The 23776-nt window shown below is 43.5% G+C and overlaps 1 long non-coding RNA gene across 15 annotated transcripts in view; it reads right to left on the minus strand.

The window, feature by feature from the left end:
- The window catches only part of LOC122733456, a 98174-nt gene that overhangs the window by 61589 nt on the left and 12809 nt on the right, over window positions 1-23776 (minus strand). For all 15 annotated transcript variants that reach the window (XR_006353858.1, XR_006353854.1, XR_006353856.1 and 12 more), the window contains exons 2-7: window positions 15675-15715; window positions 15423-15471; window positions 14387-14523; window positions 13761-13897; window positions 13500-13575; window positions 12151-12225 (exon numbers count right to left, since the gene is read on the minus strand). This is a non-coding gene — a long non-coding RNA (uncharacterized LOC122733456). The remainder of the gene's footprint in view (window positions 1-12150; window positions 12226-13499; window positions 13576-13760; window positions 13898-14386; window positions 14524-15422; window positions 15472-15674; window positions 15716-23776) is intronic.

Raw genomic sequence — 23776 nt, forward strand, 5'->3', positions numbered from 1 at the left:
TGGCTCTAGCGCCGGCTCTCTCTTGCTCTCTCTCGGTTGCGCACTCTCTGTCGCTCTCTCTCTCTTGCTCTCTCTCCCTTTTCTTCCTTCCATATCAACCACTCTCAGGATTGTCATTGCTCCATTCACTCATCCCCAAATTTCTCTATTTCTCCACACACGGTCCCCTTTTGCTGCATGTCATCTCTCAAGGGCTACAACTCTCCAGCCATCTATCACTAGCAATTCACCACTTCCTCACAGCATCATTCTACCTCTCCGCAGATTCTGAAGCCAGCCATTTCTGAGTGAAATCCTCCAGCAAAGCAGGTATCTCTACCTCTGTTGCTGCCCCTTCCATTCAACCATCTGTTTCAGGCAAAATCCTTTCCATGCCCTCATCTCTGCCACTCTCCTTCATTTCTACCTTCCATGACCCCTCCATTTTCCTTCTACATTCCCACTTTTCACATGCTTTCCTTCATTCCATTCAGGAGGACCAGAGGCAGGCTTTCCCATACATCACACTTCTCTTTTTCTTGGACTCTGCTCACAAGTCTCTTTCACTCTGCTCATCGCTTCTGGCATCCACATCTCAGAGGGGAGATTTTTCTCTAACAACCCCAAATTCTCCAGAAACCAGTCCTCTATTCACTACACTGGGACACTCACTATCCAGCGTGCTTCCCCTATGTTTCACCTCTCCCTCTCAGCCTAACTAAACCTAGTAACACCTTTTCCTTCCATCCACCCATCCAACCATCCATCCATCCATCCATCCATCCATCCATCCATCCATCCATCCATCCATCCATCCATCCATCCTTCCATCCATCCTTCCATCCATCCTTCCCTCCCCCCGTCCATCCCTCCCCCCGTCCATCCATCCCTCACCCCGTCCATCCATCCCTCCGTCCCTCCCTCCCTCTGTCCGTCCATCTGTCCGTCCCTCCCTCGCCCACCCCTCTCTCTCTCTCTCTCTCTCTCTCTCTCTCTCTCTCTCTCTCTCTCTCTGCCCAAACAATGATCACTTCCTCTCTGAGCTTCCCCTTCCCTTTGACTGTCTCTTTGGGTCCAACTCTTGCAATCCCTTCATCTCTACTACTCTGGGTCCTTTCTTCCCTCTGTCTTATTTTCTTCACGTCTCCCAGTCAGCCTGTTCACCCAGATTCATGGTCTCCATTCATCAAGTAGTCAAACAAGACTCTCCATAAGACACAACTTTCTCTCTTGCTTCACCTCACTTCCACAACACCTCTCAACTCTTTTCTTTCATTGACAGCCTTTCCCCAGATCCTTCCTTTTCCCCTTCCTCAAGGCCTCCCTATACTGCTCCATACACCAATCTCCTCTCCGGACAATCCACCACTCAATTACTACTCAATTACTCTCCCTGCATATCAATCTCATCTTAGGTGTGTTTCTTGCCCTCTCTATCCCTCTCTTGCCCTCTCTTGCCCTCCTTTCCCCCTTCTTTCCCTCTCTCTCCCTCTCTCTCACCCTACCTCTCCCTCTCTTTCCCTCCCTTTCACCGTCTCCTTCTCTCTTTCTCCAGGCAGCCTCTCTCTCTCACATTTCACCTCTTGCTCTCTGCAACTTTCTGCCTGTCCACGCCCTATCTCTCCATCCATTTGTCTCACTCACTCCCTGTCTGCACACTCCTTCTTCTCTTCCTATCTCGGCTTCCCCACTTATTTGGCCCTCACTCTTGGCCTATCTCTTGGCAGGTCTTCCTCTCCAACACTGTCACCTTTTCCTACCTTCTACCTTCACTGTTTAATCTTCCCACATTCAGGCCTTTCACACTGCCTCTTTCAAACTCTCTCTTTCCTTTCCTGAAATGGTCACTGAACTTTCTCTTACATTCTACTTTTCCTATCCTGGAAGTATCCTCACCAGTGCCTGTCTGGCTCTAGCGCCGGCTCTCTCTTGCTCTCCCTCTGTTGCGCACTCTCTGTCGCTCTCTCTCTCTTGCTCTCTCCCTTTTCTTCCTTCCATATCAACCACTCTCAGGATTGTCATTGCTCCATTCACTCATCCCCAAATTTCTCTATTTCTCCACACACGGTCCCCTTTTGCTGCATGTCATCTCTCAAGGGCTACAACTCTCCAGCCATCTATCACTAGCAATTCACCACTTCCTCACAGCATCATTCTACCTCTCAGCAGATTCTGAAGCCAGCTATTTCTGAGTGAAATCCTCCAGCAAACCAGGTATCTCTATCTCTGTTGCCTGCCCCTTCCATTCAACCATCTCTTTCAGGCAAAATCCTTTCCATGCCCTCATCTCTGCCACTCTCCTTCATTTCTACCTTCCATGACCCCTCCATTTTCCTTCTACATTCCCACTTTTCACATGCTTTCCTTCATTCCACTCAGGAGGACCAGAGGCAGGCTTTCCCATACATCACACTTTTCTTTTTCTTGGACTCTGCTCACAAGTCTCTTTCACTCTGCTCATTGCTTCTGGCATCCACATCTCAGAGGGGAGATTTTTCTCTAACAACCTCAAATTCTCCAGAAACCAGTCCTCTATTCACTATACTGGGACACTCACTATCTAGGGTGCTTCCCTCATGTTTCACCTCTCCTTCTCAGCCTAACTAAACCTAGTACCACCTTTTCCTTCCATCCACCCATCCATCCATCCACCCATCCATCCATCTATCCATCCATCCATCCTTCCCTCCCCCTGTCCTTCCCCACCTCCGTCGATCCATCCCTCCGTCCCTCCCTCCATCCGTCCGTCCCTTCCTCCCTCGCCCACCCCTCTCTCTCTCTCTGCCCAGACACTGATCACTTCCTCTCTGAGCTTCCCCTTCCCTTTGACTGTCTCTTTGGGTCCAACTCTTGCAATCCCTTCATCTCTACTACTCTGGGTCCTTTCTTCCCTCTGTCTTATTTTCTTCACGTCTCCCAGTCAGCCTGTTCACCCAGATTCATGCTCTCCATTCATCAAGCAGTCAAACAAGACTCTCCATAAGACACAACTTTCTCTCTTGCTTCACCTCACTTCCACAACACCTCTCAACTCTTTTCTTTCATTGACACCCTTTCCCCAGATCCTTCCTTTTCCCCTTCCTCAAGCCCTCCCTACAAGGCTCCATACACCAATCTCCCTTCCCTACGATCCACCATTCAATTTCTACTACTCTCCCTGCATATCTTTCTCATCGTAGGTGTGTTTCTTGCCCTCTCTTGCCCTCTCTATCCCTCTCTTGCCCTCTCTTGCCCTCCTTTCCCCCTTCTCTCCCTCTCTCTCACCCTACCTCTCCCTTTCTTTCCCTCCCTTTCACTCTCTCCCTCTCTCTTTTTCCTGGCAGCCTCTCTCTCTCACATTTCACCTCTTGCTCTCTGCAACTTTCTGCCTGTCCACGCCCTATCTGTCCATCCATTTGTCTCACTCACTCCCTGTCTGCACACTCCTTCTTCTCTTCCTATCTGGGCTTCCCCACTTATTTGGCCCTCACTCTTGGCCTATCTCTTGGCAGGTCTTCCTCTCCAACACTGTCACCTTTTCCTACCTTCTACCTTCACTGTTTAATCTTCCCACATTCAGGCCTTTCACACTGCCTCTTTCAAACTCTCTCTTTCCTTTCCTGAAATGGTCACTGAACTTTCTCTTACATTCTACTTTTCCTATCCTGGAAGTATCCTCACCAGTGCCTGTCTGGCTCTAGCGCCGGCTCTCTCTTGCTCTCTCTCGGTTGCGCACTCTCTGTCGCTCTCTCTCTCTTGCTCTCTCTCCCTTTTCTTCCTTCCATATCAACCACTCTCAGGATTGTCATTGCTCCATTCACTCATCCCCAAATTTCTCTATTTCTCCACACACGGTCCCCTTTTGCTGCATGTCATCTCTCAAGGGCTACAACTCTCCAGCCATCTATCACTAGCAATTCACCACTTCCTCACAGCATCATTCTACCTCTCCGCAGATTCTGAAGCCAGCCATTTCTGAGTGAAATCCTCCAGCAAAGCAGGTATCTCTACCTCTGTTGCTGCCCCTTCCATTCAACCATCTGTTTCAGGCAAAATCCTTTCCATGCCCTCATCTCTGCCACTCTCCTTCATTTCTACCTTCCATGACCCCTCCATTTTCCTTCTACATTCCCACTTTTCACATGCTTTCCTTCATTCCATTCAGGAGGACCAGAGGCAGGCTTTCCCATACATCACACTTCTCTTTTTCTTGGACTCTGCTCACAAGTCTCTTTCACTCTGCTCATCGCTTCTGGCATCCACATCTCAGAGGGGAGATTTTTCTCTAACAACCCCAAATTCTCCAGAAACCAGTCCTCTATTCACTACACTGGGACACTCACTATCCAGCGTGCTTCCCCTATGTTTCACCTCTCCCTCTCAGCCTAACTAAACCTAGTAACACCTTTTCCTTCCATCCACCCATCCAACCATCCATCCATCCTTCCATCCACCCATCCAACCATCCATCCATCCATCCATCCATCCATCCATCCATCCATCCATCCATCCATCCTTCCATCCATCCTTCCCTCCCCCCGTCCATCCCTCCCCCCGTCCATCCATCCCTCACCCCGTCCATCCATCCCTCCGTCCCTCCCTCCCTCTGTCCGTCCATCTGTCCGTCCCTCCCTCGCCCACCCCTCTCTCTCTCTCTCTCTCTCTCTCTCTCTCTCTCTCTCTCTCTCTGCCCAAACAATGATCACTTCCTCTCTGAGCTTCCCCTTCCCTTTGACTGTCTCTTTGGGTCCAACTCTTGCAATCCCTTCATCTCTACTACTCTGGGTCCTTTCTTCCCTCTGTCTTATTTTCTTCACGTCTCCCAGTCAGCCTGTTCACCCAGATTCATGGTCTCCATTCATCAAGTAGTCAAACAAGACTCTCCATAAGACACAACTTTCTCTCTTGCTTCACCTCACTTCCACAACACCTCTCAACTCTTTTCTTTCATTGACAGCCTTTCCCCAGATCCTTCCTTTTCCCCTTCCTCAAGGCCTCCCTACACTGCTCCATACACCAATCTCCTCTCCGGACAATCCACCACTCAATTACTACTCAATTACTCTCCCTGCATATCAATCTCATCTTAGGTGTGTTTCTTGCCCTCTCTTGCCCTCTCTATCCCTCTCTTGCCCTCTCTTTCCCTCCTTTCCCCCTTCTTTCCCTCTCTCTCCCTCTCTCTCACCCTACCTCTCCCTCTCTTTCCCTCCCTTTCACTGTCTCCCTCTCTCTTTCTCCAGGCAGCCTCTCTCTCTCACATTTCACCTCTTGCTCTTTGCGACTTTCTGCCTGTCCACGCCCTATCTGTCCATCCATTTGCCTCACTCACTCCCTCTCTGCACACTCCTTCTTCTCTTCCTATCTAGGCTTCCCCACTTATTTGGCCCTCACTCTTGGCCTATCTCTTGGCAGGTCTTCTGCTCCAACACTGTCACCTTTTCCTACCTTCTACCTTCACTGTTTAATCTTTCCACATTCAGGCCTTTCACACTGCCTCTTTCACACTCTCTCTTTCCTTTCCTGAAATGGTCACTGAACTTTCTCTTACATTCTACCTCTCTTATCCTGGAAGTATCCTCACCATTGCCTCTCTGGCTCTAGCGCTCTCTCTATCTTGCTTTCTCTCTCTCTGTTGCCTGCTCCTGTTGCTCTCTCGTGCTCGCTCGCTCTCTCTCTCTCTCTCTCTCTCTCTCTCTCTCTCTCTCTCTCTCGCTCTCTCTCGCTCTCTCTCTCTCTTTCGCTTCCTCATCACTTCCTCACAGCATCATTATACCTCTCCGCAGATTCTGAAGTCAGCCATTGCTCACTGAAATCCTCCAGCAAACCAGGTATCTCTACCTCTGTTGCCTGCCCCTTCCATTCAACCTTCTCTTCCAGGCAAAATCCTTTCCATGCCCTCATCTCTGCCACTCTCCTTCATTTCTACCTTCTATGACCCCTCCATTTTCCTTCTACATTCCCACATTTCATATGCTTTCCTTCATTCCATTCACCAGAGGCAGGCTTTCCCATACATCACACTTCTCTTTTTCTTGGACTCTGCTCACAAGTCTCTTTTACTCTGATCATCGCTTCTGGCATCCACATCTCAGAGGGGAGATTTTTCTCTAACAACCCCAAATTCTCCAGAAACCAGTCCTCTATTCACTACACTGGGACACTCACTATCTAGGGTGCTTCCCCCATGTTTCACCTCTCCCTCTCAGCCTAACTAAACCTAGTACCACCTTTTGCTTCCTTCTACCCATCCATCCATCCACCTGTCCATCCATCCATCCACCCGTCCATCCATCCACCCGTCCTTCCCTCCCCCCGTCCATCCATCCCTCCCCCCCCTCCCTCCCCCCATCCATCCATCCCCCCGTCCATCCATCCCCCTCTCCATCCATCCCTCCATCCCTCCCTCCATCCGTCCCTCCCTCCATCTGTCTGTCCGTCAGTCCCTCTCTCCCTCCCTAGCCCACCCCTCTCTCTCTCTGCCCAGACACTTATCCCTTCCTCTCTGAGCTTCTCCTTCCCTTTGACTGTCTCTTTGGGTCCAACTCTTGCAATCCCTTCATCTCTACTACTCTGGGTCCTTTCTTCCCTCTGTCTTATTTTCTTCACGTCTCCCAGTCAGCCTGTTCACCCAGATTCATGGTCTCCATTCATCAAGTAGTCAAACAAGACTCTCCATAAGACACAACTTTCTCTCTTGCTTCACCTCACTTCCACAACACCTCTCAACTCTTTTCTTTCATTGACACCCTTTCCCCAGATCCTTCCTTTTCCCCTTCCTCAAGGCCTCCCTATACTGCTCCATACACCAATCTCCTCTCCGGACAATCCACCACTCAATTACTACTCAATTACTCTCCCTGCATATCAATCTCATCTTAGGTGTGTTTCTTGCCCTCTCTATCCCTCTCTTGCCCTCTCTTGCCCTCCTTTCCCCCTTCTTTCCCTCTCTCTCCCTCTCTCTCACCCTACCTCTCCCTCTCTTTCCCTCCCTTTCACCGTCTCCTTCTCTCTTTCTCCAGGCAGCCTCTCTCTCTCACATTTCACCTCTTGCTCTCTGCAACTTTCTGCCTGTCCACGCCCTATCTCTCCATCCATTTGTCTCACTCACTCCCTGTCTGCACACTCCTTCTTCTCTTCCTATCTCGGCTTCCCCACTTATTTGGCCCTCACTCTTGGCCTATCTCTTGGCAGGTCTTCCTCTCCAACACTGTCACCTTTTCCTACCTTCTACCTTCACTGTTTAATCTTTCCACATTCAGGCCTTTCACACTGCCTCTTTCAAACTCTCTCTTTCCTTTCCTGAAATGGTCACTGAACTTTCTCTTACATTCTACTTCTCCTATCCTGGAAGTATCCTCACCAGTGCCTGTCTGGCTCTAGCGCCGGCTCTCTCTTGCTCTCCCTCTGTTGCGCACTCTCTGTCGCTCTCTCTCTCTTGCTCTCTCCCTTTTCTTCCTTCCATATCAACCACTCTCAGGATTGTCATTGCTCCATTCACTCATCCCCAAATTTCTCTATTTCTCCACACACGGTCCCCTTTTGCTGCATGTCATCTCTCAAGGGCTACAACTCTCCAGCCATCTATCACTAGCAATTCACCACTTCCTCACAGCATCATTCTACCTCTCAGCAGATTCTGAAGCCAGCTATTTCTGAGTGAAATCCTCCAGCAAACCAGGTATCTCTATCTCTGTTGCCTGCCCCTTCCATTCAACCATCTCTTTCAGGCAAAATCCTTTCCATGCCCTCATCTCTGCCACTCTCCTTCATTTCTACCTTCCATGACCCCTCCATTTTCCTTCTACATTCCCACTTTTCACATGCTTTCCTTCATTCCACTCAGGAGGACCAGAGGCAGGCTTTCCCATACATCACACTTCTCTTTTTCTTGGACTCTGCTCACAAGTCTCTTTCACTCTGCTCATTGCTTCTGGCATCCACATCTCAGAGGGGAGATTTTTCTCTAACAACCTCAAATTCTCCAGAAACCAGTCCTCTATTCACTATACTGGGACACTCACTATCTAGGGTGCTTCCCTCATGTTTCACCTCTCCTTCTCAGCCTAACTAAACCTAGTACCACCTTTTCCTTCCATCCACCCATCCATCCATCCACCCATCCATCCATCCATCCATCCATCCTTCCCTCCCCCTGTCCTTCCCCACCTCCGTCGATCCATCCCTCCGTCCCTCCCTCCATCCGTCCGTCCCTTCCTCCCTCGCCCACCCCTCTCTCTCTCTCTGCCCAGACACTGATCACTTCCTCTCTGAGCTTCCCCTTCCCTTTGACTGTCTCTTTGGGTCCAACTCTTGCAATCCCTTCATCTCTACTACTCTGGGTCCTTTCTTCCCTCTGTCTTATTTTCTTCACGTCTCCCAGTCAGCCTGTTCACCCAGATTCATGCTCTCCATTCATCAAGCAGTCAAACAAGACTCTCCATAAGACACAACTTTCTCTCTTGCTTCACCTCACTTCCACAACACCTCTCAACTCTTTTCTTTCATTGACACCCTTTCCCCAGATCCTTCCTTTTCCCCTTCCTCAAGCCCTCCCTACACTGCTCCATACACCAATCTCCCTTCCCTACGATCCACCATTCAATTTCTACTACTCTCCCTGCATATCTTTCTCATCGTAGGTGTGTTTCTTGCCCTCTCTATCCCTCTCTTGCCCTCCTTTCCCCCTTCTCTCCCTCTCTCTCACCCTACCTCTCCCTTTCTTTCCCTCCCTTTCACTCTCTCCCTCTCTCTTTTTCCTGGCAGCCTCTCTCTCTCACATTTCACCTCTTGCTCTCTGCAACTTTCTGCCTGTCCACGCCCTATCTCTCCATCCATTTGTCTCACTCACTCCCTGTCTGCACACTCCTTCTTCTCTTCCTATCTGGGCTTCCCCACTTATTTGGCCCTCACTCTTGGCCTATCTCTTGGCAGGTCTTCTGCTCCAACACTGTCACCTTTTCCTACCTTCTATCTTCACTGTTTAATCTTCCCACATTCAGGCCTTTCACACTGCCTCTTTCACACTCTCTCCTTCCTTTCCTGAAATGGTCACTCAACTTTCTCTTACATTCTACCTCTCTTTTCCTGGAAGTATCCTCACCATTGCCTCTCTGGCTCTAGCGCTCTCTCTATCTTGCTCTCTCTCTCTCTGTTGCCTGCTCTCTGTTGCTCTCTCTCTCGCGCGCTCTCTCTCTCTCTTCCTTTTCTTCCTTTCATATTAACAATTCTCAGAATTGTCATTGCTCTATTCACTCATCCCCAAATTTCTCTATTTCTCCCCACACAGTCCCCTTTTTCTGCATGTCATCTCTCAAGGGCTACAACTCTCCAGCCATCTATCTCTAGCAATTCACCACTTCCTCATAGCAACATTCTCCCTCTCCGCAGATTCTGCAACCAGCCATTTCTGAGTGAAATCCTCCAGCAAACCAGGTATCTCTACCTCTGTTGCCTGCCCCTTCCATTCAACCCTCTCTTTCAGACAAAATCCTTTCCATGCCCTCATCTCTGCCACTCTCCTTCATTTCTACCTTCCATGACCCCTCCATTTTCCTTCTACATTCCCACTTTTCACATGCTTTCCTTCATTCCATTCATGAGGACCAGAGGCAGCCTTTCGCATACATCACACTTCTCTTTTTCTTGGACTCTGCTCACAAGTCTCTTTCACTCTGCTCATCGCTTCTGGCATCCACATGTCAGAGGGGAGATTTTTCTCTAACAACCCCAAATTCTCCAGCAACCAGTCCTCTATTCACTACACTGTGACACTCACTATCTAGCGTGCTTCCCCCATGTTTCACCTCTCCCTCTCAGCCTAACTAAACCTAGTACCACCTTTTGCTTCCTTCTACCCATCCATCCATCCACCTGTCCATCTATCCATCCACCCATCCATCCATCCTTCCATCCATCCATCCATCCATCCATCCATCCATCCATCCATCCATCCATCCATTCCTTTTTTCCTCAGTATATCGACCCCAAATTCCATCTCATCCTTCCTGGGCTGCCCCTCTCCCTGAACCTCTCCTTTGCCCTAATACTTTCCATGCCTTACCCTGCCCCTCTTGTGATTTTCTGCCTTCTCTCCTACCTTTCTTACCATTCTCTACTATAAAGCTTCACACTCTTGCCTTCATTCTCTCGGTTTCTCATTCCCTCATGCTCCCCCTTACATTACACATATCTTTTTCCTCAGTTCTCCTTTCGCCCATTGCCCAGCCTCTGCTTCTCTCCAAGCCACCCACGTTTCAGCCTCTGGTTTCTCCTTTTCTTGATTCCTCAATGTCCCTTTCCTCCAGGTCCCACCTCCATCTGCCAACATCTACAGAGCCTGCCTTCTTCCTTGCTCTCCAAAACAACCTTTCTTTCTCTTGCTCTCTTCTCCCAATCCCCTCTCACTCTCTCAGACTCTGTATCCCTGCCTAACCGGCGTGCACAGGCTCTCTGAGAATCCATTCTGAATCTTATTCTCTTTGGCCTGCATTTTTTCTCTCAGTCACTACTGCCCTCCACACAGCTGTGTCTCCCTCCATGTCAGGCATCTCTCCACCCCTCCATCTCACTAGAAAATGAACTGTCCACATCTCTCCCACTAGGCACTTGCTCTCGATTTAGTCATCTCTCTATGATTAGGCTTCCCCCTGTAAGAATTGATTGTGATTTGGGGACCCCATCTTGGCTAAAATTAGCAAGCCTTGGGCATGCCCAGGCTCCCTCCAGCCAGCGGGAGTATGTGCCGAAAACCTGAGCCACAGCTCCCTCCACCAAGCGGGTGTACACAAGCAAACACCGTGCCCCAGTCGGCCTTGGGTGCCGCCCCTAGGGGTGCCAACGAATTAGCTTGGGGTTTGTGGGTGGTCAACCCGCGTTTCCTGTGAGAGAAGGGTTTTTTATTCTGGGAGGCGTAGAGGAGAAAGGAGGTGGTGAAAAGAGAGAGAGAGAGAGAGAGAGAGAGAGAGAGAGAGAGAGAGAGAGAGAGGAGAGAAAGAGAAAAAGAAAGAGAAGCGCAAGAGCAGAGAAAGAGCAGAGAAAGAGCAGAGAAAGAGTAGAGAAAGAGGAAGAGAAGAGAAGATTAGAGAAGAGAAGAGAAGATTAGAGAAGATTAGAGAAGAGAAGAGAAGAGAAGAGAAGAGAAGAGAAGAGAAGAGAAGAGAAGAGAAGAGAAGAGAAGAGAAGAGAAGAGAAGAGAAGAGAAGAGAAGAGAAGAGAAGAGAAGAGAAGAGAAGAGAAGAGAAGAGAAGAGAAGAGAAGAGAAGAGAAGAGGAGTTCACAGCAGCAGGCGAAAGAGTCAAACAGGGACGTGCAGAGGCATAGAGAGAGTTAAACGCAAAGCAGCTGAGTCTGGTGGGCTTTTCTTTGTCTTTATTTCTAAATTTGTTCTCATCAATAAACCCTGGGTTTGGGGGGTTTTTTTAAAAGAGGCTTTTTAATCTCGTTTCTCATCAGTTTGGGAGAAACAATTGGGGAGGGGGCAGTGTAGAAGAGAGGAGGCTTGGGACCTAGAGGTCCCCCATTATTTTCTGAGTCCCAATATTGCAGCTAGCCTTTCACATCATTCACATCACCCTTCTCTTTTTAACACTCTCTTCTCTCTAGGTTTTCAGGACACTGCTTTCTACTGGTTCTACTCCTACTTCCATAACCACTCCATCTCTGTCTCCTTCACTGGATCTTCCCACAAGTTACATGCCCACTAATTGTATGTATCCCCCAATGCTCAGTCCCGAGCTCTCTTCTCCCCCTGTACTCTCTCACTGGGTGATCAGAGCAGGTCCTATGGATTCCATTATCATCTCTATGCAAATTATCCTCTGATCTATTTTTCTAGGCCTAACTTCTCTCCTGACTTCCAATCTTGCATCATCAAATGTCTATTGGACATTTCAAATGGGATATCATATAGATATATTCAAATCTGAGCTCATCTTGTTCCTCCCCCATTCCCAACTTCCTTATTATCATCAAGGACACCACTATCCTCCCAGCCCCTCAAGCTTACAACCTTGATGTTACCCTCAACTCTTCAATGTTCCTCAGTCCACTGTAGCCCATGTGTTGCCAAGCCCTATCTTTTTTACCTCTACCAACACAGCTGCCCCCTGATGCAGCCTCTAACCACCTCACAACTTGAACTATAGCAATATTTTCTTTATCATTTCCTTGTTTAAAGTCTCTCCCCACTCTTACATCCTCCATTCAGCTGCCAAAGTGATCTTCCTAAAGTGCGCATCTGACCAGGTCACACTCCAGGGATGACTTTAACTACAAGTACAAATAGAACCATAGAAAGCAATTGTAATCACACTTTTAAGCTTGTAAAGGAAGTTACAAATATCATCTCATTTTATCCTCATAGTAATCCTAGGAGACAAGTGCTGCTATTATCACCATTTTACAGATGAGGAAACTGAGGCAGAGCTGAAGTGACTTGCCCAAGGTAACACAGCTAATAAGTGTCAGAGGTTGGATCTGAACTCAGGTCTTCTTGACTCAAGGTCCAGTATTCTATCCATTTTGCCACCTACATGCATAAATATCTTCACAACCTGGGTCCTTCCAACCTTTTCAGTCTTATATTGTACTCCCCTCTACCTACTCAACAATCCAGTGATGCTGCTCTTGTTCCTGTTCCTCACCCAGGATGCTTCATCTCCCAGCTGAGGCCATTTTCACTGATATTCCCAGGTGCCTGGAATGCTCTCCCTCCTCACTTCCACCTCCCAGATTCCCTGGCTTCCTTCAAAATTCAGATCACACCCCACCTTCTTTAAGGGGCCTTTTCAGGTCTCCCTCCTCTTCCCCCAAACCCATACTGGTGCTTTTTCTCTCTGATCATCTCCCATTGATACTGTATGTATCTTACATTGTACATAATTGTCTCTATGTTCTCTCTATCCCATAAGGATGTGAGCTTTTAAAATTTTTTTGTTTTATTTTGTTTGTTTGGTTTTTTATCATAAAAGTATTTTATTATTTTCCAGTTACATGTAAAGATAGTTTTCAACATTTGTTTTCATAAGATTTTTAGTTCAAAATTTTTCTCCCTCCCTTCCCTCCTCAAGACAGAAAGCAATCTGATATAGGTTATATATATATATATATATATATATATATATATATATATATATATATATATATATATATATATATAAACAATCAAGAATGTAAGCTTCTTGAAGTCAAGTCAGTGATTTTTGCCTTTCTTTGTATCCTCAATGATTAACCTAGTACCTGGTACACAGTAGATGCTTAATTTTTTTCCCCTTGTGGTTCCCTCAGCTTCAACATTGAGGTATTTCTGTAAATTTAATCATGATTTCTTTCGATCTCCAGTCACAAAAATCCCTAAGATTTAGGCAGAGATTGGGCTCTTTCCCTAAATTTATTTTTGTAGTTATCTCAAATTAACCCACGACCTCTTTGTGTTTGAAACAAATTTAGGTTACTGGAAACATTTGGTTAACAAAACAGTCGGTTACATAATAGAGTCTGTGGAGAGCCAGGCACTAGGAGAGAAATTTGGGGAAAAGACAGACCTTATCTTGTGCAGATAGATTGAGGGCAGGTGGTTAAGTTGGTGGTGTCAGTCCTGGTCTTTTGCTCTCTGGATACCTGTTGAGCATACGGCTATTATCATTATTGCCACTTCTGCCAAAGTTTAGTCCTCCCTTCTCTTTTCCTTTCCCTGGCTCAGCTCTGGATCATCTTACTCCCTCCTTTCTACTTCCAGAGCCCGTATTTGCTTCAGAGGCAGAACCTTCCTTTTATACCTTAGCATGCCCCAGTCTCTCACTCACTTGCTTTGATTGATTCCAGTAGGCCTTCAGGTCCATCCACTTCTCACTGACTTCTGATTGACTGATTCAATTATGAATGTTTTTATCCAACAAAGGTGATTAATTTCAAGTGCATAGGATAATCAACAGATCCCCACCTTAAAAGAAGGAAATCTTGAAAATTAGAAAAGAAATAGATAAATTGGAAGCCAAAAATACTATAGAAATGAGAAGCAAAACTAAAAGTTTCAGGGCAGCTAGGTGGCACAGTGGATAAGGCACCGATCCTGGATTCAGGAGGACCTGAGTTCAAATCCAGCCTCAGACCCTTGACACGTACTACCTGTGTGACCCTGGGCAGGTCACTTAAACCTAATTACCTCACCAAAAAAACCTACAAGTTTGTTCTTTGAAAAAAAAAACTTAACAAAATTGATAAACATTTATCTCCAAAACAGGCCAGAAAATCAAATCAACAAAATAAAAAATGAACAAGATGATATCACAACAAAACCAGAAGAAATAAAAGGAATTTGAAGAGCCTACTATGAAGTTATGAGCCAACAAAACTGAGAACACAAGAGCTTCAAAAATAGGAAACATCTATATGATAGACAAATACAAATATTCCCCCTCCACCTACTCACCAATCCAGTGATGCTGCCCTTGTTGCTGTTCCTCACTCAGGGTGCTCCATATCCCAACTGTGGCCATTTTCACTGATGGTCCCAGGTGCCTGGAATGCTCTCCCTCCTCACTTCCACCTCCTGGATGCCCTGGCTTCCTTCAAGATTCAGATCACATTTTATATGTCTATAGACAGATATAAATATCTAGATATGTGTACATACAATTGTTATATATATTCACACAAGAGGGATATATAGACACAATACTTACATATATGTATAAACACAAATTTATAATATGAAATACAAACTAACAGAACACCAAATAGATCATAAGTGATTCAATCTTAGAAAATGAAATAGAACCAGCTGTAAAGGAACACCAAAGGCAAAAACTTCTGATGGACTTTTAGGAGAACTTAATATACATTTTGAAGAACAATTAGTGCCAATATGCCACAAATTATTTTCAAAAACTGAATGTATACAACCAAGGTCTACTAAAGAAAAAACAAAAATTCACAGTATAGAGATAAAGAAATTACCTTATGGTGGAAGGAATCAAAGACAACAAACCAATATCAGTATTCAACTTCTATGCTCTAAATGCCATAGCATCTAAGTTCATAAAGGAAAAAATTAAGCAAATGACAAGAAGAAATAGATAGCAGCACAATAACAGCAAAATTCTTTAATGTACCTCTCTCGGATTTGGACAAATCTAACAAAGAAAAACAGATGAGGAAATATGGAATTGAACAAACTGCTAGAAAAACTAAACCTAAATGAGACCACCAAAGACTATACATATTCTCAGCACATGGAACTTTACAAAAATTGACCAGCATTATTAAGGCACAGAGATACTGAAAATAAATGTTAAAAGGCAGAAATTGTAAACATGGTCCTTAGAGACCACAACACACTAAAAATGTAATCAGTTCGAAAGACACAGACCCAATATTGCAATCCCAAATAACAAGTGGATAAAGAACAATTCATACAAACAATTAATAATTTTGTGAAAGAAAAAAATAATGATGAAGAAACATACCAAAATTTCTTGGATGCAGCTAAAGCAGTCCTCAGGGGAAATCATATCCCTAAAACACACATTAACAAAATAGAAAAGGAGAGGATTAATAAACTGAATATACCTTTAGAAAATTAGAAACACAACAAAACCAAACAGAATAAGTTTTAAAAAGAGATGTTAGAGGGCAGCTAGATGGCACAGTGGTAAAGCGCTGGCCCTGGATTCAGGAGTACCCGGGTTCAAATCCGGCCTCAGACACTTGACACTTACTAGCTGTGTGACCCTGGGCAAGTCACTTAACCCTCATTGCCCTGCAAAAAAAAAAAGAGATGTTAACAATTATAGAATAAATTAGAAACCAAAACAACTATAGAAATGAGAAGAAAAACTAAAAGCTAATTCTTTTAAAAGATTAACAAATTGATAAACCTTTAGCCAATCTCATTAAAAAGAAGAGGTCATAAAATAAAAACAGCAAATGAATGAGGCAAAATCCCAATAAAATGAGAAGAAATTAAATGAGTTATCAGAATCTATTATTCATAGTTGTATGCTAAGAACACAAAAGAAATAGATGAATACTTTCAATATATATTTCCCAAACTAATAGACAATCAAATTGGTATGTTAAATAATTCAGTCTCTGAAAAGGAAATTAAACTATCACAAAGCAATTATCATAACAAAAACTGGGCTTGATGAATTTTTACAGGGGAATCCTATGATGCTTTTAACATAGTGGATATAGTGCCAGGCCTGGAGTCAAGAAGACTCATCTTCCTGAATTCAAATCTGGCCTCAGACACTTACTAGCTGTGTAACCCTGGGCAGTTACTTAATGCTATTTGCCTCAGTTTCCTCATCTGTAAAATGGGTTAGAGAAAGAAATGGCAAAACAATTTAGAATTTTTGCCAAGAAAACTCAAAATGGGGTCACAAAGAGTTGGACACGACTAAAAAACAACTCAGCAACAATAGGAATGCACAAATTATTCTCAAAAATTGAAGGGAAAAAACCAAACCTCTACCTAACCCTTGTTATGAGACAAATAATAATTTTAATGCCTAACACAGGGAAGAATAAATCAAGGATATACTTTAGAGAAATATTTTTATTGTATTTCGCAGGGCAATGAGGGTTAAGTGACTTGCCCAGGGTCACAGAGCTAGTAAGTGTCAAGTATCTGAGGCTGGATTTGAACTCAGGTCCTCCTGAATCCAGGGCTGGTGCTTTATCCACTGCGCCACCTAGCTGCTTTAGAGAACTCTTTATGACAATAACAAATTCATTTGAAGGAATAAGATATCTAGAATATAAAGGAAAATAATGAGTAAAGGTAGGAATGAAAGGGTGCTACGGGACACTTCAGTGGATATAATGTCTGACCTGGAGTCAGGAAGACTCATCATGAGTTCGAATCTAGACTCAGATACTTTCTAGCTGTGTGACCCTGGATAAGTCACTTAGCTCTGTTTACCTCAGTTTTCTCATCTGCAAAATGAGCTGGAAGAGAAAATGGAAAACCACTCCAGTATCTCTGCCAAGGAAATCCCAAGTGGGGTCACAACAAGTTGGATATGACTGAAAACAACTGAACAACAAACAAAGCATGAAAGGGAAATTGCAGTTTGAGAGCATAAAGTATATTATAAGACAACAATCATCAAAAGTATTTGCTACGGGGCAGCTAGATGGCGCAGTGGTTAAAGCACGGGCCCTGGAGTCAGGAGGACCTGAGTTTAAATCTGACCTCACACACTTGACACTTACTAGCTGTGTGATCCTGGGCAAGTCACTTAACCCCCATTGCCTGCCAAAAAATAAAATTAAATTAAAAAAAAATATATTTGCTACTTGGTTAAAAAGTAGGAACAAAAATCAATGGAATGGTCTAGAGAGTCCCACTTCATGGGCAAAAAGGCTTTCTGGATGCTCTTTAATGCCTTCCCTCTAAGTTTATCTCCAGTTTATCTGTGTAAGGGGCTAAAATTCTAGCTAAACTATCTAAAATCTAATGAGTGGTCACCAATAAATTATATGCTTTAGAAAGAGTATTTAAATGTTTAAGTATTTATTAAAGAGCATTAGGATCAGAGAAAAAGGTAAAAATCTAACTATTTCTAAGAGACCCCATCATCCGACCCACCATGGCGAGGTCAGGAACCAAAGGAGACAGAACTGCTTCCTACTTCATGTCCTCCTCCCAGAAATGAGAGGCTCCTCAAGTTGATTGGCTGGTAGCCTTGATAGACAGTACCCACAAGCAAATGTCACTTTCTGACGCTAAGGACCTTGACCACATGGCTTGCCCTCAGAGGCCTTCTCCTCATGGTGGAGCTTTGCTACAGTAAGTCTCCAGCAGGTGGCATCATTCCAATCATTACATCTGTCTAGATCATCTATGTAGCTGTTTGCCTGTTGCCTCCCTCGTTAGAATGGGAGTTCAGGGGTTTTTGGTTTTAGTTTGGTTTTTACTTTCTTTGAATCCCCACACTTAGCACAGTGCCTATCACATCATAAGCATTTAAATGCTTGTTGACTTGACTTGCCATACTTTTTTCAATGAAGGCTCAACTCTTCACTGTCTGGATTTTTCTACCTCTTTATATAAAGACTTCTTATCCTAGAAGTGCCTCTACCCTGTGACTTTCTCTTCTCATTAGGGAATCCCTAGCCTGAAAAGCATTTCATCATTTTCCCAGGCCATGATCACTACCCTTCCCATTCTACTCCACACTCTCTGGAATTGACCTCCCTACCAGTTTGCCATCTAACCCTTTAGATATCTCGGTCTTTGAGCCTACTCTTCTCATTAGTAATTCCTGGACTTGGACCACCATTTCATGAGGTCCTCAAGTCATCCTCACTTCATTTCTGACTCCATGTATCCCTCTCTGGACTTCTTCATCTCTATGTCTACCTTCTCACCTTCATCTCACCTATAGGCGCTTCTCTTCTGTGGCCCTCTCTTCTCATCATTGATTCCCAGGCCTGGACAATTATTTCATGAGGTCCTCAGGCCATGCGCATTTCACTAAAGTCTTAACCCTTCACTCCATCTCCTACCAACAGCCTTGTCACCCTGGTGACACCTCTGCCCTGATGCCCTCTCTTCTGACTGCTGAGTCCCTGATTCACACCACCATGTCATGAACTGCCCAGGCCATGCTCATTTCCTTCCAGTTCCACTCCTTATACTCTGGACTTCTCTACCTCCTCCAAAGCAACCTTGTCACCCTCGAGATGTTCCTGACCTATAGTCCTCTCTTCTATGAATGATTCTCTGGCCCAACCTATCATGCCATAAGGTATCCTGGGCATGCTCATTTCAGGCTCAGCTCTACTCCTCACTGTATGGACTTTTATACCTTCTAACTATTTCTTATTAATCCTGCGTATATCTTGATTTTATATGTATATGTATATGTATATCTTTACATGTTGTCTCCTCCAGTAGATTGTAAGCCCCTTGAGAGCAAGGACTATCTTTTGCCTCTTTTTGTATCCTCAACACTTAGCCCAGTGACTGATACATAATTTAAAAAGTATTGCTTTACTGTCTTATATATAATATTGTCTGTTCCTCTGCCCTGAAGCCCTCATCTGATTTCTGAGTGCCTGATCTAGACTACCATGTCAAGATGTTTCCATCCTTTTTTGCTTCCCTAAAAGTAATCTTGTCACCTGACTCTACCCTAACCTTTGCCCTGCAGCAATTTCTTCTTATTTTTAGTTAAATTTTTTTTTTCTTTTGCAGGGCGATGAGGGTTAAGTGACTTGCCCATGGTCACACAGCTAGTTAAGGGTCAAGTATCTGAGGCCAGATTTGAACGCAGGTCCTCCTGAATTCAGGGCCGGTGCTTTATCCACTGTGCCACCTAGCTGCCCCCAGTTGAATTTTTTTTTGTTTTTTGTTTTTTTTAGTGAGGCAATTGGGGTTAAGTGACTTGCCCATGGTCACACAGCTAGTAAGTGTTAAGTGTCTGAGGCCGGATTTGAACTCAGGTACTCCTGACTCCAGGGCCAGTGCTCTATCCACTGCGCCACCTAGCTGCCCCTGAATTTTTTTAATCAACAAAATCTGCCCTCTTTCCTTCTTACCCTCCCCTATGATTAAGAGTGAAAGAAAAAAATTACAAATATGTATTGAAGCAAAACAAATATCCTCATTGGCCATGTTTAAAGGAAAGAATATATATAAATAGAAGTGCACATGTAGATATGCACATAAACACACATATGTGTAAGGGGCTAACATTCTAGCTAGTCTGTCTAAAATATCTAATGAGTGGTCGCCAATAAATTAGAAGCTTTAGCAAAAGTATTTAAGTATTTATTAAAGAGCATTAGGATCTAATGATCAGAGAGAAAGGTAAAAATCTAACTATTTCTAAGAGACCCCATCATCCAACCTGCCATGGCGAGGTCAGGAACCAAAAGGACCCAATGCTTCCTCCTTCCTCCCAGAAGCCTCCTGTGACACTGGAAACATCCCATCCACATGCACACACAGCTCCAAGCTAATGGGCTGGTAGCTTTGATAAACAGTACCCACGAGCAAACATCACTTCCTGACGCCAAGGACTTGTCCTTCTAAGCCGCATGGCTTGCCCTCAGACGCCTTCTCCTCATGGCAGAGCTTTCCTATAGTAACTCTCCAGCAGGGGGCGTCACTCCAATTGTCACATATGTATTGGGAGGGGGTACCATGTTTCATCATTAATGCTTTGGAATTTTGGTTGATCAGAGTTCTTAAGTTTTTAAAAGTTGTTTTTACAATGTTGTCATTATATAAATTGTTCTACTCACTTCACTTTGCATTAGTTCATATGAGTCCCTATGAGTCTTCCCTGGGTTTCACCCCACATGAGGCTGTGATGACCCAGTATGGATCTGGGATCCAGTATTGCCTCCTTCTTCTCTAGAGTCCTTGTACGATCCTAGAGAGACTTCATCTACGTACAAAAGCCACAAACCTCTTTGTCCATCTCCCTATGCAGATCTGGCCTGAAAAAATGGCTTACTGTGATTCCACTCCTACATATATCCCCTAATGAGGTCATTGACAAAAAGAAAGATCCCATATACACCAAAATATCGATAGCAGCACTTTTTGTGGTAGCAAAGAACTGGAAACAAAGTAGAAGCCCATCGATTGAGGAATGGCTAAACAAATGGTGGTCCAAGAATGTAATGAAAAGTTATTGTGCTGTAAGATATGAAGGGGAGTACTCCCCAGTTTGAGCTATGCACCTACAGCCAATAAAACAGAAACATACTATTCACCACATGGTTACAGATTTGAAATTATTGAAATTAATGAAATCAATTGCATCTCAGAATGCTCCAAGATCTCTTCTGGGCACTTCTATTACATGTTATCATGACTATCCAGGAAGCAAGCTCCCCAGACTATTCTACATGGGAAACTACATCAGTCGCAGTTAATCAGTAGTAGTAGTCTCCCATTACACTCTCCCCTCATCTGAAAATTTTGTCATCCTCAGCAAATCAGCCAGGGTGTGTTTTGAACATATTGTTCAGTCTAAAACATTCATCTGTGGTACTGGAGAGGTATAAGTATATTCCTTTCACTTACTTCCTCAAAGCCAGTCAATGCGGCATGATCATATACAGTTCCACAGATACAGAAGAAAAATCACAATCTTTCCTAAATATAAAAACATAAATTCAACAGGAATCATTTCACAAAATTTACCAAAAACAACTGCTTGCTTAGTATTTGACAAATACCTGTCTAAGTGCTTGAACTTTCTTCTACTCAGACAATAAAAAGGACAAAGAAAATCAGCATCTTATGTTGAAAGGAAATCTGGTCCTGACCATATAGAGTTCTCCTTAATGGGGTTTAGGATTTGAAATGAACTGGAGGTCATCCCCTCACAGTCAAGTGAGAAGCCAAACTGACTTGGCTTGGTGTCAGCAAGCTGACTCGGGGTCTTGTGAGGCTAGAGGCACTTCTCTTTTCCCCTTTTCCACTATTCCCCTCTCTTTTCTGGACCCTCACTCACAGAGTGGTTTGAATGGCTGAGTAACTCTGAAAGAAAATAAAATCAAGCTTCTCATCCCAGGAAACTGTCCCCACTGCAATCCCAGAGTATGTGGAACTCTCCATACATGGATTAGAAACTTGGGGTCGACTAGAAGTCTCTTCCCTGTGCTCAAGTGAGAAACTGTCCTGGAGAGAATGTTGTGATGACAGTGAATAATAACTGCATGAGGGGAGCAGTTGAGCCAGGGCTTCTTCCAAAGTCTTTCTGTAGTTGTCTTCCAGAGAATCCCAGTTCCAGCTCAGTAATATTTGTTAATTGGCTGACTTTACGGTCATTTTAAGCTCTTTTACAAAGACCACAAGGACTGAAAATGTTAGGGCCCCAGTGTGTATGGATATCCTGGATGGGTAGAAGTTTGTTGAAATGGCTTTTGCATATTTTTCCAATGTTTTTTTTGTTTGTTTGTGGTCCTCCCTCCATTTTTATCCTTGAGTAGCCTTAGTATGGCTTTGCTTAATTGGATATCAAATTTCTAATCCCTTCTTAAAGGCCTTCACATGAAGATATGAGAAGACACTCCCATCCCACTCCTTCATAGAGTAAGAGGATCATGGTGATGGCACATTACATATATTTTCAGAATTTTTAAATTAATCAATCAGTTTTGTTGACTTTTTTCTTTAAAAATATTATTTATTATATGAGATGGCTCTCTGAGAGGGATAAGAAGGAAGGATTCGAGGGAAAAGTTTTGGACATGTAAAATAAACAAAAGATATTAATAAAATTTACTTTTTAAAAAGTACCAGTATATTTAATGTGCCTTGATATGATATATCTCTATTCTGTTCCCTGATCTACCTCTTTATTTTTAGCCAGTTTCAAATCATGTTGATGACTGCTTCTTTTAGTACACTTTGAGATCTAATATTTTTACACCTCCTCCCTTCCCACCTCTTTTCATTATTTCCCATGAGATCCTTGACTTTTTCTTATTCCAAATGAATTTTGTATTTCTTTTTCTAGCTCTATAAAGTAATTCTTTGTTACTCTGATTGGAATGCCACTAAATAAGTAAATTAACTTAGGTAGTTCAGGTAAAATTTCGATGGTATTGGTTTGACCTACTCATGAACACTTAATATTTCATCACTTGTGATGATCAACTGTGATAGACTTTCATCCAGAAAAAAGAACTGTGGATTCTGAATGCAGACTGAACCATACTGTTTCTACTTTTTGGCTGTGTTTTTTTTTCTTTTTTGAGGTTTTTCCCTTTTGTTCTGATTCTTCTTTCACAATATGACTAATGCAGAAACATCTTTAATGTGATTGTACATATATAACCTATATCAGATTGCTTTCTGTTTTGGGGAGAGGGGAGGGAGGGAGAAAAATTTGGAACTAAAAATCTTATGAAAACAAATGTTGAAAACTATCTTTACATGTAACTGGAAAATAATAAAATACGTTTATGATAAAAAATATTTCGTCACTTATTTAGACCTGCCTATTTAACAAAAAGTGTTTTATATTTGTATTCATATAGTTCCTGGGTAAGTATAGGTAGGCAAACTCCAAGGTATATTATATAGTTATTTTAAATAACATCTTTTGCTCCTGAATTTTGTTGTTGGTATACAGAAATGTGGATGATTTATGTGGGTTTACTTTCTATCCTACAATTTTCCTGAAGTAAGTTGTTTTACATTTTAATTGATTTTCCAAGGTTCTCTGAATAAAACATCATAACAGCTACAAAAATGACCATCTTATTTCTTCTTTGCCTATTCTTATTCCTATTACTTTTTCTTATCTTACCTAAAATTTATGACCCTATGTTAAATCATAGTGGTGATAATGGAAATCCTTGCTCCCCTACGGATCTCACTGTAAAGGCTCCTTTATCTTCACATATCATGTTGGTTCTTATTTATAGAGAGCTACTACTTACCATATTAAGAAAAGGCTCATTTTCCCCATTTTCTAGTGTGTTTTTTTAAAAAACAAAAATAGGTATATTTTGAAGATTTTTACGCTTCTATTGACATAATGATGATTTTTTACATTATTAATATCATTTATTATGTTTATAGTTTTCCTAATATTGAACCAATCCTGCATTTCTGATATAAATCTGACCTGGTTATAACGGTTATATCTTTTGGATATGTTTCTGTAGCCTCTGCAAATATTTTCCTTAAAATTTTTCTTTCAATATACATTGGTTTTTGGGGGCAGCTAGGTGGCTCAGTGGATAAAGCACTGGCCTTGGATTCAGGAGGACCTAAGTTCAAATCCAGTCTCAGACACTTGACACTAGCTGTGTGACCATGGGCAAGTCACTTAACCCTCAT

This window comes from Dromiciops gliroides, chromosome X (assembly GCF_019393635.1).
Source record: "Dromiciops gliroides isolate mDroGli1 chromosome X, mDroGli1.pri, whole genome shotgun sequence".
NCBI classification, from domain to species: Eukaryota; Metazoa; Chordata; class Mammalia; order Microbiotheria; family Microbiotheriidae; genus Dromiciops; species Dromiciops gliroides.